A 17,337-nucleotide genomic window follows, 5' to 3' on the forward strand; every position below is an offset into this window, starting at 1 on the left:
AAATTTAACCAGTTTATTATTATTTTTTGTTATTACAACAAACGCGACCAAATAAAGATTTTTATATAATTTTTGTTTTTAATGTATGCTACTGTTTTGTATTATATTGCTATTATTTTTCGCTTTGTTGTGTAAACTTCAAAAAGTTCTTACAAAAAAATTCATGATATTTTTGATTTATTGTCATTGATATCATGAATTGCTATTGTTTTAGTCCTGTTTTTTTTCTTTCCCTTCTCCTTCATTGTTTTAATATTCAACCTAGCTAGCTCTTTTTATATGATTGTCAAAACACTTTAGCCCGAGAAGTAATGAAAAACTATATTAGTTTTACCAGCTTCGTTTTGTGTTTGAATGCAATGAATTTTAAATCCTTTTTCACTAGTAATTATTTCTATTTCTACAATATAATCTGTGACATTGGTTCGAGCATTCCTTGAAGAAAGTATTTTGGCTAAAATTGAAAGTTTTTGGCTCGACTAACACTGTATCCGCCTTGTCCAAAATGAAAAATGCTTATAAAAAAATACCAAAATACCCGATATTAAAAATATTTTTATTTCACTTTCGATATCAACCACGGCTGCCATTTTTTGTTTGTACTTCTAGTCTTGTGCGCATAGTATAATCAAGCGCTCCGATTGGTTCAGAACTAAAACAATCGATCGGGCGCAGAAATTTCAATAGAACAAAAGGTTCCCTAGCCTATATTTCTATAGCTGAATAGCGCAATTCTTATCCTCTTTTCCCAAATCTCTGGTTTGAGTCCAAGAAATTGTTGTAACACCCCTGTGTTATGATTACACCCCTGTATTAGTGATTTGGTGAGATCCACCCAGATGGATACACGCTTTTTAAATATTTCCTTTCCAGAAGGAAATATTTGTTAAAACGGTAATTTTTCTTCTCCTTCTTCTCCTTCTTCTCCAAGTCTAACGCTCGGTTTTGGTCAATTTCGTGAGTTTGTACATGAGTCTCTTTTTAAATCAAGCTCCGGCGGTAAAAACAGTAGGTTATTCTTTTTTCGAGGCGGAAGACGTCATTTTTTCGAGAAACGTCTGTGGAAAATATCCGTACGGAGCTCTATTCTCCTTTGTCGATCGGGCAACGTCGGCCGTTTCAGCGTATTGTTGATCGGACCATACTCCTTTGTTTCTAACTGTCAAAACAAAGATGGCAGAAAATAGACAACAACTTTTGCATTTGCTCTTTCGCTACTTTTCTTTGCTTTGGTTTTTATGCTTTGATGAGTTGAATTGGATCATGATTTTTGTACGATTGTCACAAGGAATGGTCGATAGTGAACTTTTCTTAATATTCCTTTCTGGATTTGATGTTTCGTTTACATTCTGTTGGTTTGGAATGAGCTGGAATGAGAGATGATACAATCTCTTGCTTGGTCTTGGAAAAACAGGACATTTTATCAACTTTCACAACAAACTAACTTCAATTTTGTTTGTATATTTACATAAATCGTACAAAGGCAAGTGACTGTGAATAAGTCTGACCATGTTATACCTGAAAAATTACATTACTTGCAATATGAAAAAAGTTTGCACACAACGAATGCAATGCCGACAATACAATGCAACAATGGGAAAATGGTTGATGAACTGATTTTAGCTAAAAATTTAAACATGGAGCAAAATTGACTGGTTAATGATTGAATTTCCCTTGGTTTTTTTATCTACAACAATGAATTAACTGCTGGGGTTATAGTGACAGTTAGTGACATTTTCTTCCACATCCCTGGTAAAAATTCTTGATAAGATCTGAAAAGATCGTTGAAGATCTTTCAAGATCTTTAACAAGTAAGAATCTTATAAAATCTTTGTAAGATCTTACAACGATTCTTAGGCAATCTTGAAAATCTCTTCCTACAAAAAGATCTTTAAAGATCTTGTAAAGAAATCGTTAAGAATTGTCAAGATTCTTCCCGCATATTTATAGTAAGATAATTATTATTATTCTTGTTAAGTTCTTTTAAAAGTAGAATCTTACGAAATCTTGAGCCATAAAATATTTTAAGATTCTTTGCGTAACTTGTAAAGTTTCTATAAAGAGACTTTCCAAATCTTAACTAACTATTATGTGCAAAGAAGCTTTAAGATTCTTAGTGGTTCTTATCAAGTTCGGGTTAAGAATCTTAAAAACACGTAAATTTCTGGCTATGATTGTTTTTCATAAGAAGGAGTCTTTAGACTCAAGGAGAGCAATCTCTTAGGATAGTATTTGCGAAGCAGTTTTTGGTCAGCTTCGAAGTACGGTAAATGTTTTTTTTTTTTTGTGTGTTTGTTATCATTGACTGTATTAATGAAATAGTTGATTAATGGGAAGTATTCACGAGGTCATCAGTTGAATGCTGTCACTCGAGCGAAGCTTTCGGCCCTTATTCAATAACTGAAGGGGGATAGTAGTGAGATTCCGTCAGCGAACGCAGTGCAGTGGTAGAGCATCCGTCTACGGTGCGCAAGGTTGTGGGTTCAACCCCCAGCCGGGTCATATCAAAGATTCCTAAAATGGTACTTGATGCCTCTCTGCTTGATGCTCAGCAATTAAGAGAAGGATCAAGGGCAAGTGGCGCAATCCAGGGAGAAAGAATGGCCCTACCTTCAGGTAAGATAGCTACCGATTTACTTTTACTTAAGATTCCGTCAAGATCTTGAATCACTGTAAGGGACAAGAATCTTATTCAAAACATATGAAAGAGTCTTATAAGATCGTTAAAGATCTTGAACGATCTTGGCACGTTCGTAGTAAGAAACTGAAAAAGAATAAGCAAAGTTTCTTGGTAAGATCTTTTCAAGAACTTTTCAAGAATTTTTACCAGGGATGCATTTAAAAAATGAAGAAAACTCAAGTGTGATTTCCTGGCATGACAATTTATTTTCATTTCTGACATTTTTTGGAAATTTTGATTGTTTCCAAGTATGTGACATTTTTTGCTCTTGCAGCATGATTTTGGAAATCATAAAATGGCTTCTGTTAGGGGAATTTTTTCCTATCGACATTCTTTCAGATTATGCAATGTTTCCCAGTATATAAAAATGAGATTTTTTTTTTGCATTCTGTCGGAAAATATGAAATTGTTTCCCTATTTTGAAAGATTTTTACATTTTAGCACGTACATTATTTCAAAAAACTCATTTTTTACAATATTTTATATATGAAAGTATAATGCAAAACATTTCATCTCATTTTGAAAATATATAAAATTTTCTTTGGTTTTCTTACTGTGAAATATTCTCCTTTTTGTCATTCTTTCATTTTAAATATTTGCCCTTTTTGGCCATATAATAATAATAATATAATCAGGTCTTTTGATGTGTTCAACAACACTCTACTTGGCGGTGCGACGCCGGGTGACCGCTATAATACTAAAATCCATTTAAAGTCCACCCAACGAAAATTAAAGTTCCAGCCAATTTGATTACTGCATTGTTGTTCTCAGCTTGGATATATTCCGTGATCCGTAGCTTTGAACCTACAGTCATCTTATGAATAATCCTGTAAATACTGGCAATAACATAAATGGAATTTTGAAATTCTTAGGGACTTGCGTTGCTTGATGTTATCTGAGATAAAGTACTTTGAAATCTTTTGAGGACATCAATAATTATTTTATCATTTGTAAAGGAAATATTTATCCGCATCTTTGCGGCTCTTGTTTTTATAAGAATGGTGCAAATCCATTTAATCATGGATATTCTTAACTTTTTTGGGAAAATTATCCTAAAATATTCTTACAGCACATTCTTAGGTTAGGATCCTCCTTCGTATTAGAATTAACATTTGGTACATATGTCTCAAGCATAAAATGGCAGTTCTGTATAAAGAGTGAGCCTAACTTGGGAATAATTAATAATTTATAATTGAAAATGCTCTTAAAATGCCATCCTTAGATTAAGTAGCAAAATTTCATGATGGTGATATTCTTAGCATACTCTTAGTTTTTTGGCCATTTTCATCATGGACATTCTTATAAAGTGAATACTTATAAAAAGTGTGTAACCCGTTGAGAAAAATGGCTCTATCTTAAACTCCGTTGGCAAAATGGAGTGGACTCGGTCAAATTTATTGAAATTCTCTACCCACACAAAAATCGAACATTTATTTTCTTACCACAAAAACCCGCATTCATTAGGACAGCTCAGTCATCAAAATTGAGAAATATAAATGTTAGTGAAAACCAAACTCAGCAATGATTTGAAATCTTTGAAATGAAAAGCCTTTCTCCATTCCGGTGAAAATACTGTTTAAATTGTGAGATTTTACGATCTCAAATTCAAATCCAATGAACTTTATTTATTTCTAAAGCCATGTCGTTGGGTTTCAAAACTTCACCGGGTCACTGAGACAGGGGTGTGTTATTATTACTCGTCTAGGTGGAATTGTTTCCCACAGTGCATCTAATCATTCATGAATGATTCATCTGAGTGAATTCTTGGATTTCGTATAAATTAACCTAAATTGTCCTATAAATTAATCCATGTCTGTCCGTCCGTTCATCTGCTACCGGCTGTTCTCGGTACTTGTCTTTTCTGATTTTTTGCAAAAACGTTCAGGGCAAATTTGGGGCAAAAAATTCCTAAAAATAATTTTTGGACTTTCTTTCTCTGTTTTTTTCGCAAAAAGATAGAGGGAAACGCTATTTAAAAAGTGGCTTAAACCTTCTTTGCGAGTTTTTTTTTGGCTGTAAAAATCGGATTTTTTTATTTGGGGAAATTCCCTTTTTTCATTTTTAAGAAAATGAGCATTTCTCCCGATTGAATTGTATTATTCTTTTCTTTTTTTTTGCATTTTCTAAACTATTGTTTCTAGTTTTTCTATTTTCTATTACATTAGCCTTCAGGTAGCCTTCGTTCATTTCTCATTGCAGGGCCACGTAATACTTGTACTCTGGCTACAATCATTAGAAACTCAGGATAATCTTTAAAGCTTGGTACTCACTTGTGCAAAAAATTGCGTTTAAATGCGTCTAAGTGTGTTGAAGTGTGTTGAAGTGCGTCGAACACATTTTGCTTTCCGAAGGGCTAGAATCGAATCTCTTACCTATTTCAGGCAAGAAAAAATGAAGCCTTTAAAATATACGCCGTATTTTTTATGACGGATTGAATCCAGCAATTCCTTTGTTTTCGAGTGATATTTTTTTCGAAATTGAGCGGTAAATTTTTGTTTTAATCTGTCATTTGGGTAACAACCAGGCGGGTCGCTCAAGGCCGCGCAACTTTGGTAGGCGCATAGGCCCCGACAAAGTCAAATTTTTGCAACCACTTGTGTTTTAAAGGCCTATTGCGCTGCGCGCTGGGCCAATAATGACTTAAACAATAGACTGGAGTCGTTTATAATGCGTGTAATACAGTAGTATAGGCGTTATATGATAATACGATAACTGTTACGGGATAATATTAGTTTGTATAAACGACTGGAAGAATCCGGTGTTCCGGCCTTATAGAATCCCCGGCTAGCTACGCAGAAACTTGCGTTTCTAAACGACTAAAATTTGTTCCCTCCATTACTTTTTGTTTTATGTCTACTATATCTGAATTAGTCGTCTAGCTTGCTAAACTACTTAAACAAGAGAAAATAGGCTACCAAATTTTTGATCATTGAAAACTTCCTTACCGGTTCCTTATATATGACAATGGTTGTTTGATTTGACAAAGATTGATCCTAAAAAGGTTTCTTAATAATATAGCTCCTTCGTTTCGTTGCAGATTAATACCAAACGATGACGATTCCATTACCCTGAGTATCAGAGGTTAAGTTTTCAAAGAATATTAACCTCTGAAGACCAATAATAGAAATTTTATCGCGCATGTGTCAATCTAATCACTGTAGAAAGAATCAAAGATGAAGAGCAAATATTACCTTATTAAAGGGGACGTCTGGTTTGATTTTAGGTATTGTTTTTTTAGAATTTTTGGAAAAATTATTCCAGGGAGATTAAAATGAGCTATCTCACTTCAAGAGATTTTTTTTCAATCACTTTCTATGGCCATTTAAAAAATCCCTCTTTTTCAAAATTTATGACGTAGCTTATGTTATATGTTTTCTATGTTCTTTCAGTAAACAAGATTAACTCCTCTTTCTGTGCAGCTGGCATTTTTATAAGAAAATTTTAAGTAAGTCAGAGATGTGCAAGAGCATTTAAAGTCGTGAAAACATCTTTTTCCCAACATTTTGTCAATGATAGCTTACTCCAACATCTTCATAGAAAACTGAAATATTTATATAGTTGTGGACTGGAAAAATCATCGAAATTAGAAGTTTGAATTAAAATGTTCTTATCAAAAGTTGCTTAAATACAGTACTTTAGACTACAGACAAGATTTCTGTTCTTATAAATTACGAACAAAGGTTACGTCAAAAATCAGGTAAAAGAGAGGAAATTGTAAAACACTAAAATCTGAATATGTCAGTCAAAACTAAAGGTTTTGAGTTCGTTCTTTCTGCAAACTTTTTTTTACTAATTTATATCCGGCATAGAATTATGACTGAAATAATCTACCAAAGCAGACGTCCCCTAATGTCTAGCAGACTGTATCAGTATGCAGTTTACTATTTACGAATTCCCCAGAAACCTCCAAGTGTAATTGAAGTGAGTTTCTTTCGAAAGAAACACTGGGTCAAATCTTGTCTTTCCATTTTCGAAAGATGTTGAGAAGATCAACTTTCAACAAATTTCCAAAATTTTCGAAAGATGAAGTTTCAAATTTGTTGAAAGATATTGGAAGCTCATCTTTCGATGTCTTTCGAATTTTAGGAAGATGAACTTCTCTATTTTTCCAAGATTTGGAAAGACGATCTTACAAGTTTGTTGAATTTTGTTGAAAATTCATCTTCCAACAACTTTCTATTTTTCGAAAGACGAACTTCTCTGTATTTCAAAAGTTTTGAAATATGAACTTTCAATTTTTCAAAAAGATGTTGAAAAGTCGTTTATCGACGTCTTCCAACTTTTCGAAAGATGAACTTCTCTGTATTTCGAAAGCTTCGAAATTTGAACTTGCAATTTTTCAAAAAGATGTCTAAAACTCGTATATCGACGTCTTCCAACTTTTCGAAAGGCGAACTTTTACACTTTTACGTTTAATGTTTAATGTTTAATATTTTTTAAATACACGCTTTTTTATAGGAACAATTTTAAAAGAACACGAGTTTGCTGATTTTAATGAGTTTTAATAGATTTTAAGCCATTTTAATTTCTTAAGGAAAAAAACTAATCGTAAGAACATTTAAGCCTAAAAACCTCGAAAAATTAAGAACAGTCCAGACAGCCCAGCCTGAGCCAAAATTTTCTGGTTCTTCTTATAAAAAAAGCAAAAATTTCGACGCTCGTATTTCGACGTCTTTCAACTTCTCGAAAGATGAACTTCTCTTGGTTTTTCCATGTTGCTGAAAGAAGGACGCGCCAAAACGTTTACGAACCAAAGTCCGCACTGATGATTACCGGGGATCAAAAAGACTATTTGAAGCATAATTTTTGACGTTTAAAACACAAGAAGATACTAAAATATCTAAATTTCTTGTAAAATGAAATAATTCCAAGTCTATTACATACACAGTTTATGGTTATTTACAGTATATATAATATCCATATCATTGGAAGTACTTTTGCTAACCCCCGGAAAAAAACTTAGATTATTTTCGAATGTTATGATTTATGATTGCCGGCATATTTCTTTTTGTAATTTTGAAACTGGAAGCTGTGGAGTGGAAGACAGTGTGTGTGTGTGATGAGGAAGACAGCAAACCAAAGCAAAGCCAAAATGCAGTGCAAATGGAAACTTTATTCTAAAGATATGAAATGGGAATCAAAAGATGCTAAGGTGAGCTCCTTTTTATATATTTCTATTTATCAACCACACTTCCATCATACTTTTTGTGTCCAGACCAGACCAGATGATTGATGTGTGGTATGTGTCTGTATGACATAGCTTTTTAAAGCTATGGTCAGTTCCAGTTATAGTCTGTTAACCCCCAGTGGACGATGTGGATTTTCCACAACAATTTCATAGTGTGCACCCCCCCACTCTGCAGGGGGGGGGGTTGGAATTTTTGGGTCCAAAACAGACAGGTGGGAGTCTGAAATTTTGGACTTTCAGGTGGGGAAAATAGGTTGAGGTGGGACTAGAAATCTTTAGGTGGGACTCTTATGGAAATCTTGAAAGAAAAATTATTTTAAATTTTAGATTTTTACATATTTGTCTTTGAATCCTTAATTAAATCTGTTTTTCATTGAAAATTCCCCTAACTTTTTATTGGAATTTTCATTCCAAACTGCCCGAAGTGCCAACTGTTTGCCAATCAATTAAAACATTTTTATTAAATAAAATCCCTATTTTAGGTGGGACTTGGAAAGTCAACTATCAGGTGGGAGTTTCTCAAGTGCTGGGACCTGAAATTTTAGGTGGGACCTTGACCCCCCCCCTGCACACTATGAATTTACTTTTGAAAAACTTCAGGGTATTAGCCTCCCAGGGGGAGGCACTTAGGCAAAATTTGGTATGTTTTGCTGCTGGTGACAGGGTCCCATTTTCAGGCTCCATAGCCATTCAGACGGCTGACCAATTAAATCAGAAAAATTTCAAAACAAATGAACTACGCAGCTCTGCTAGTAGTAGTACTCTACCATTTTGTCTTTTGATTTAATGTTGTATTTTAATGACCAACCAGCCAGGTCAATCATTCGAGAGCTATGCATGTTAGCCTCCACTGATGCAAGTTGCCCAATCTCATGGTATATGACAGGTTCCCAAAAATTTAGATTTTTGATTATTTTGGACAATCTTCAGGGTGGAGATCAGAAAATCTTTCAATTTTTCATCTACTTTTATTAATTTTTGCCACTTTTCAGGGTGAAAATGGGAAAAATTTTCAATTTTTGGTTCTGACAGAGTCCCAATTTTGCCAAAAATTCATATCTGACAGGGTCCACTTTTCAAACTCCAACGGCACATCCCTGTCGGCTGTCTAGATCAGTGGGGACCCCCTAGGTGAAAGCCTTCTTTTCAAAAGTTTTCCACCAAGGACGTTTTATAATACCAATTTTTTATCTATTATAATGTGTAATGTATATACAGGAATTCTTCTTGATAATCTATCAAGCAGCTAGTACAAGACATGTCATCTAAATGCCTTTTCGTAAGAAGCTGGTAACATCATCACACATACCATGAGTGGTCCTAAATCCGACAGCCCTGCCTAAATCCGACGTGGTCTTTCAAAGATACAAACTAAAATGAAAACAATATGCGGTATATGCGCACGTCCCGCGCGGCCGAATGCATCTGAAGCAAACATAGAATTTTTTTCATACCCGTTATTTGGGGGGTTGGAATTAAGCAAGGCTGTCAAATTTAGGACCACTCACGGTATGTATACACTTAGTACTACCCTTGAAAGTAGGTTTTCGACCGTTACAGTGACAGATAAAAAGAATATAATCAGATAAAATAATATCTGGTCCCTTTAGAACCTTTGAATTTTTTCATCTTTCAATAGGAGATTACAACATTTTAGGAATTATTTTAGATAATAAATTGCTCTGACAACCCGCAAACCGATTTTAAGATTTTTGTAAGGAAATCAAATTCACATAACACACCAACAGGTACCAACTGGTATGATGTCTTGTACTAACTGCTTGATCCCCCTGGACCAAAGCTGGTCACTTTTGTTCTAACTAGTTGTCTTTCCATTTTCAGGTCAGGAGATAAAATAAAAGTTGGTTGGTTGGAATGCAAGCTGTCAGATAATTTTATTTTGGAAAATTCTTATTCTGACTTCCCTGTTAGAATTAATGAAGATTTTGTCATAACATGGTTGAAGTAAAAAATGATGTTAAATTAAACTCAACGTGGAATATCAAATGGTAACATAGCTGAAGGTAGGCCTTTTAGTTTTTTAGTCTAAAAAAAAGAAATGTTGACGTTTATGTTTTTGCTATGGAACTGAAAAAGATGACATGATTAAATACACATTTTTAATAAGCAACTCCAATTTTCTGGTCAGGCCTAGGGTTACTTAGCATTCTGGTCCATTTTCTGGAAAAATTGCTTTGAATACCCCTAATATTATACCATATTTATGTGTATTGGGTCAAAGGGCTATAGTTTGCCATGGTTAGATCATCTAGTGGAAAATAATTAACAAATTTGAGGCCTCAAGCCTTAGCAGCCTGATTGCTTATAAAAAATGTGTAGAACAGAGAAATTACTTTTTAAACTCTGAGGTGGCAAGCTTTACAGTGTGTCAAATTTTCATAAAACTTTCATGTTTATAGGATACATTGAATGTGTGTCGACATTGTAATTGAGCCATTGAAGTTTTGGGGATTTCATTGAAAATAGATTCATTTTATCCATTGAACAAGGCACAAAATACAACACGGTAAGTATTTTTTGTAATATAATCCAGTAATACAAGACTATTGATGATACTATTCCATTGTACATCAAAAGAAGCTAAAATTTTGTTACAGTACACAAAGTCTTGACCTAAGTTCAAAATATTTTTGAAAATAGGTTTTTGCAACCTTTTTTAGAACTCTTTAGAAATAGAAACAATCTGAATAATTTGTCTTACTAAAGGGTCTTTCTACTATAGTCTACTGAAAGCTGTAAATAACTTATCAACAATTTTACAAACCTCTTTTAGTTATACAGTACACCATTTTGTATGCCTGGATTTCAATACTGATTCAATTTCTATTTGTTTTATTAGGTCATGACGTAAGGACAGTTACTGGCTGATTTTGAAATGCACTTGAAAAACGATGCTGCAGAACAAAAATGTATGTTGCTGCCATGCAATCAAGATATTTATATGCTTCATGTGGTAGTTTGTTTCAACTTCGAAAATAATAACTTAATATTTTCATTGCAATAATTGGTTGCTGAATGATAGAAGGTATTCTTGTACTCTTTAATGCTTAGTTGTAAGAGTCAATCTGTACCATCTTCAAGGGATTGACAATACTGTACCATCACGTGTTGTATAGCACAATAACATCAGTCTAATAAGTGAACAACTAAACTGAGGACTGGAGTGAGATTGTGGGTCATATTTTTGGAAAATATCACCGTAATATAATTTTATAAGACCCCCTCCCATTTTATGATTTTTTTCTGAAAAGGGCTTAAAAACCTTCATCTTCGACTACTCTAGGTCCCAAGTATATTATAAATTATGATAAAATATTGCAAAATCTAATAAAAGTGGGGGTCTGAATAACAAGGTGGAGTTTTTTTCGGTCTGGTTCAGATTTATGCTTCTTTTACTGTGTAGATTTTTCGTTGGATAATGAGTTTAAGGTTTGAAAATATTCTTCAAAAGCATTCAAAAATATCCCAGAATATGTTAAATTGAGAAAATGGAGAGACTTTTGGTTTACCCCTGAAATAAATTTTGTCAAAATGTCGGAGTCCACAAATTTTTTTAAAAAATTACAAAGTAGGTGGGACGTTTATTCAGACTAGGGCATTTTGGGAAAATCATCTTAATATCAGTTTTTAATAATTGTACTTTATGGTTTTTCTACCCTCCCCTATAATTGAGCACAAAAGAGTTTATTTGGCATAGCTTTCATTATTAATAGTGTCATCTTTTTAGAGTGATTTGCATAATTTTTTAATTTATTATACAGTATTTTTATATTTTTCATATTTTTTACTTCATTAGTTTTTATATTTATAATACCGGCTAATACCCTCAGGCGCCCAAATCTTCCCTAAAACCCCACCGCCCATAATTTTGTTCCACCATCCGCCCATTCAAGAAACTTTTTGACTTTTTTCTAGGAATTTTGACTTACCACTCGGATTCGAGAGTCTTGTTTTAATTATCAAAAAAATATTAGAAATAGTTTTGAAACACCCGGTATATAAGTTGAACCTTTTTGACGACGATATGAGGAATGAATTCTAGTTTCCCAAACATTGAAAGTTTGCTCTCTCTCTCTCAAACTCGCAAAGGGATCACACGATTTTTTATACTTTTGTATAAGGGTATTTTAAATAGTGCAATTTACACATTATGCTTGTTTTTTTTTTGTGATTTAGGAGATTAAATTATTTGAAACTTTGTTAACTGAGGCTCAGCATATGCTTTATAGGCAATGTTTAACTTTTCCAAGAGATCAGTCTGGATATGCTTGTTAGCAGTATGCTTATAAAAATGTCTATAATTTAGTAGAATTGATCTCCATTGTAGAAAGCATTCCCAAAGTATAACGAGGAAATTTCAATGTATCCTTTTATGTCCTTTGAAGCCCTATGGCCAATCTATTCCTTGATAGGGACTAAGATTCTAAAATCTTATAATTTAGATTAGTTATTTTATTATTGAAAATGAAATTAAATTATAGAAATTACAAGCATTTTTTGTAAGAACCAGTAAATTCTTGCTCAGGCTGATCTGTTCTTAATTTTTGCAATTTTCCAGGCTTAAATGTTCTTATGATGTTCTTAGCCGCTTAGTTTCTTTACTTAAAAATCAGTTAAAATCTGTTGAAATTAGTGTTTTAATAATTTCTGAAAGCTGAGGCTTAGATTGTTCTTAATTGTTTTTAGGTTTTGGCCAAATTTCAGCCTCGTGTTCTAATAAAATTGTTCTTATACAAAACGTGTAATTTGTCATTCAGAATTATTTTATTTAGACTACTTAATTTTTTAGCAAAAAGTCATCACTACCGTACTATTTTGTTTCATATTTTCTGTTTTCTATGCTTTGTAAATATATGAATTGTTCGTTTTAATGTCACAGAAAAAATTTATCCACACATAAACACAAATTATTTAAAAGATCTCTCATTTACTTTTGAAGACTTGTTAATGAAAGATTTCGAAAAAAGCAAAAATTATCTTCCAAAGTATTTAGAAAGTTTCGGAATATGAAATTTCAACATATTAGGAAGTTAGGAATTTAATTTTTCAAGCCTGTTTGAAAGTTTGAGAATGTGGTCTTTCAACTTTTTTGGAAAGTTGGGAAGACGATCTGGTCGAAAGATGTTGGAAGGTAAGGTGCACAACTTCCCTATCCTTGTTGAAAGACCAACTTTAAAACCTGTCGAAACATGTCAGAATATGAAATTTCAACAGATTAGGAAGTTGGAAATTTCATTTCCCAGCCTGTTTGAAAGTTTGAGAAGGTCGTCTTTCAACTTTTTTGGAAAGATGGGAAGACGATCTGGTCGAAAGATGTTGAAAGGTAAGGTGCACATCTTTCCAATTTTTGTTGAAAGACCAACTTTCAACTCTGTCGAAAGGTGTGGAAATGTGACCTTCCTACATCTTTCCGACGATTTGAAAGACATTATTTCGCCCAGTGTTTAATAAAGGTATTAATTTTCAGGGATTAAATTTGCCGGATTTCACAGCCTTTGTTCTTATATATTTACAAAAGACCATAAAATAAAATCCTAAGAAAATCTGAAAAGGGGCCTTCAGCGAAAATTGGTCACCATGAAAATATTAAAACATCATCTAATCCGCCACTGTACACAATTTTTTTCTATCGCTGTAATCCACTTCCAATTCCCTGGCAAGCAAGAAAGCGGAGATTCTTCAACGAAATGACTGCTATTTCAGACACCGTGTCCCGTTGTTACCACCGTCAACATGGTTAAAAACTTTTCACTTCACAGGTGGGTTCAACATTGTGTTTGTATTTTATTGGACGTCTGGTTCTAAAAAGTCAATAAGTTTGTTCAGTTTTGATTTGAGCAAAGTACGCTCCTACGTTTAACATCAACACAGTACAGTGTGCAGTGGTGGTATTAGTAGAGAGAGTGTTCGAGTCTGTTCATAATAATATGTGACAAAACAATTTAAATTGAAATTACTCCAATAGCGTGTGTAATAATAACCTTTTTTAGAAGCTTGAAATGTTTTGTCCCAGTCTGGAATTCAAGTAACTAGGGCTGAAAATCTTCGGCGTACATACACATCGAACTGGCACAGTGGCATAAACATCATTTTCAAAGTTTGCTAAAACTTCAATATTGGCGTAAAAAATTATTCACAAAATAGCATCAAATACTCCATAATCCATCGTTTTTCGGCTTTTGTTCCGCTTCTGTTTACATTTTTTTGCTCGCTGCTCCCCATGCTCAACATTTTTTTGCTGTAACACTGTTCTTCAAATGTCCACGAGAATTAATCAGTTCATGTTAGTCATAGTATATTCTCATTGGCATGTCTCACTCAAAACTTCTGTAAGAAACTCAATGTTGGTACCAGTTTTTGGCACGTTTTGGGCGCAAGATTTACTCTTTGAAAAATTACTTTCGGCGCATGCAATATCCATATAGGGTACTGGGTTCAGTAGGGTTTTGGTAGAGCAGAGTATAACACAGTCCAGACACTGTCAGACTGTGTGTGTAAAACACACTGTCATTGTACATTGAAGATGTCATCCATTCTGACAATCATATAAGGTGTGATCCAATATCAGTAGTTTGATAGTTATTCATTCAGTAGCAAACAATGTCCCTCAACTAAATCCAGTTTTAGTTTTGAGCAACTACGTTAAATAGATATTAACCAAGCAAAAATCTTGTGTGCTGTTTGTTGTTTGTCAGTCAAGAACACCTTCAAATTAGCCTATCATAGGCTGATTAGCCTATCAAATCGATAAAAACCTCAATTTCTGACGAAATATAAATAGTCGCGTCTATTTTTCACCATTACTTCATTGTCCAAAGCCAAAAGAATCTTTTTCACTTAAACTGATATAATATTCAATTTTGAAAACAGAAATATGAATAAATTTATTATCCATCGGCTAACTAACCGATTATAGGCTAATTTTCTGATAATAAAGTGCCGTGTACAAAAACACATGTTTGTTAAAAAAAATGTTTTTTTTCAAAAAGCCCTATTTCCTTGATTTCCTTACCCTGCGCATGCGCACGCATGCGCAGTACCAAAAAGTGGAATATTTCCTAAACCAAAATTGACCCAAAGTCAAAATTTGTCATGAACATTTCTTTGACAATGAGAAACCATGTATTCCTCAGAGAAGACGCGACTATTTATATTTCGTCAGAAATCAAGGTTTTTATCGATTTTCGGCTAAATAGCAAAGCATTGATGATATCTTTTAGTTGTGTTTTCAACGACAGGAATAAAATTATCAACTTTGAACTTCATCCAAGATCTTGGATGGTCGTCATGGTTACTTTTGTCTTCGTTGATTGCGCGATGAATAGAATCTCGATTCGTCGGCACAGCGTCGATATATATGATTTTGACCTGTGCTTTTCACGGTACGATTCCATACCTTCCAATACAGACAGTCAAGGTTTCTCTGTTGGTCTTGTAGTTTCCGATCAACAACGAAATACGCCCTCTCCTCAAACTGCCTCTTCGCCCATTCGCACGCCTCAAACGCCAGACCATTTTCCAACGAGTTCTTCGGAACAAAATTTACGGCTAAGCGATAATGGAGAGTACCCTCTGTTGACCGTACGTAAAGAGTAGTTGTTTACCTGCCTGTTTATTTATTTGTTTTATCATGGATTATTTACGCAGATTTATCTTTTATGTATACTCTCGGGTACCAATAGCCGGGTTTGGAATAAGTGGAGGGTTTGGAAAAAATCTCAAAACTTAATAAGCGGGGGAGGGGGGTTTGAACAAAAATGTCATGACTAATCTCCTTGTCCGAAATTTTTTTTTTAGTTTGGTTAAAGATACAACTTGTAACGCAAAATTTTTTCAAAATGTTTTTTCTTCGCCGAAAATAAGGTCTTCAAAGTTGAAATACTGTTCTTCGCAAAAGTTTTCATTTTCTTCTTCATCAAAGTTTTTCATTGCGATTTTTTGATTTTCAGATTCAGGAATAGTTGGCCTAACAGAAAATGTACAACATGCCATAGTTTTTTTGGCTACATCAGACAGAAATCTGTATTTTGTAAATGGCAAATATGAAAAATTCACTAGCCCTTAACGAACAAAACTTGATTTAAAAGTAGGAATATCTAACCAAACGACGTTTGATAGCTTGAACAGTCAACTTGATTTTCATCATCAATCAAGTATCAAAATCTAGCTCTGAAAATCAAAATTTGACGATTCGCTACTTTCTGTTATATTTTGAAATGGCACTCTTTCATTGGATCTTTCTTACGTTTGTTAGTTATTAGTTAGATGAAATAAGTCTTGGATGTATTAAACTAGGGCAAAACAGGTATCCGGTATGTGTGACCCATAAGTCCCTTTTTAACACCCAAAGTCTAACAGAGGGGTATAAAAACTCTCCGACAGGGTCCCAAAATCATTTCCTCACAGGATCATAAATTTTTGTAATTTGCGATAAGGTATTAAAATCTTGACTGGAAATTGGGAAACATAGTCTCTCAAAGGGTCCGGCTTAAAACGTCAAAAAAGGGCATAATTTTCAAAGTTCCGTCTTAAAGGGTGGACTTTTGATTCTTGGCTCAGACATAACCGCTACCTTGTAAACCTAGTGCTAGTACGCTAACAAATGGATTTAAAAACAAGGGTGACGATTCAGATTTTTCTCAAGTACATAGTTCATTGTTACTGTTTTTCAATCAAGGGCATATTTTTCTAGGAAGAGCTCCTTTTAAAATCGCTGAATAGCAATGATTCTTTAAGCGCTAAAGTAAATAAAGATGAATCAATAGAATTAATGCTGATTTTGTTTACGCGATATTTTTCTGTTTTTCCCAAACAATATTCTTTTTGTAGTTCGGGTCACAAAATTTTGGATCTTTGCCTATGAAAACCTGGCCCGAACACGTCCCGAACATGGCTAGTTCGGGGCATATTCGAGACTTTTCAACTTCAAAATCGGAAAGTGCGTAAAATGGAGGATATGTAAACGGACATAAACGTTGAACGTATACAAGCATCTTAATATCTATGTAGAAATTCCTTTTTCGTAATCGACCTCGACGTAAGTGCAATCTCTAGTTAAAGAGAAATTTTGTCAAAGATTGTATTAAAGGTACCAATAATTCACTCTACTACATGAGCATTGACATGTGAAGCGGTTTGAGGAAACCATTATTGTAAATATACACCTTTCGTTGAGAGATTCAAACAGGAATTGACCAACAAATGTATCGATAAATCGATAAATATCTATAAATAAGTCCAACTCACTTGTGCGTAAGGCTGAAATAGGTTGCACCTGATGCTTATTGTTGGCGGCACTAAACACTGATATTTTTTTCAGTCGTTTATATTTTGGTATATTAACAGGGTATATTTTCAACAGTGAATATGATATTTTAGAAGACGACCTGTGACCACGCAAAAAAAAGTTACCTGACTAGAGACATGTATTCATAGAATGGGAAGACAC

The 17,337-nt window shown here is 33.8% G+C and overlaps 1 long non-coding RNA gene across 1 annotated transcript; it reads left to right on the forward strand.

Moving 5' to 3' along the window:
• Positions 1-7,730: 7,730 nt before the first annotated feature.
• On the forward strand, positions 7,731-12,796 carry LOC136811737 (uncharacterized). Its single transcript, XR_010847267.1, has 4 exons — positions 7,731-7,832; positions 9,711-9,892; positions 10,289-10,395; positions 10,729-12,796. It is a non-coding gene; the product is annotated as an uncharacterized lncRNA (long non-coding RNA).
• Positions 12,797-17,337: the final 4,541 nt, after the last annotated feature.

Source organism: Clytia hemisphaerica, unplaced genomic scaffold (assembly GCF_902728285.1).
Source record: "Clytia hemisphaerica strain Z4C2 unplaced genomic scaffold, Clytia hemisphaerica genome assembly, whole genome shotgun sequence".
In the NCBI taxonomy this organism is placed as follows: domain Eukaryota; kingdom Metazoa; phylum Cnidaria; class Hydrozoa; order Leptothecata; family Clytiidae; genus Clytia; species Clytia hemisphaerica.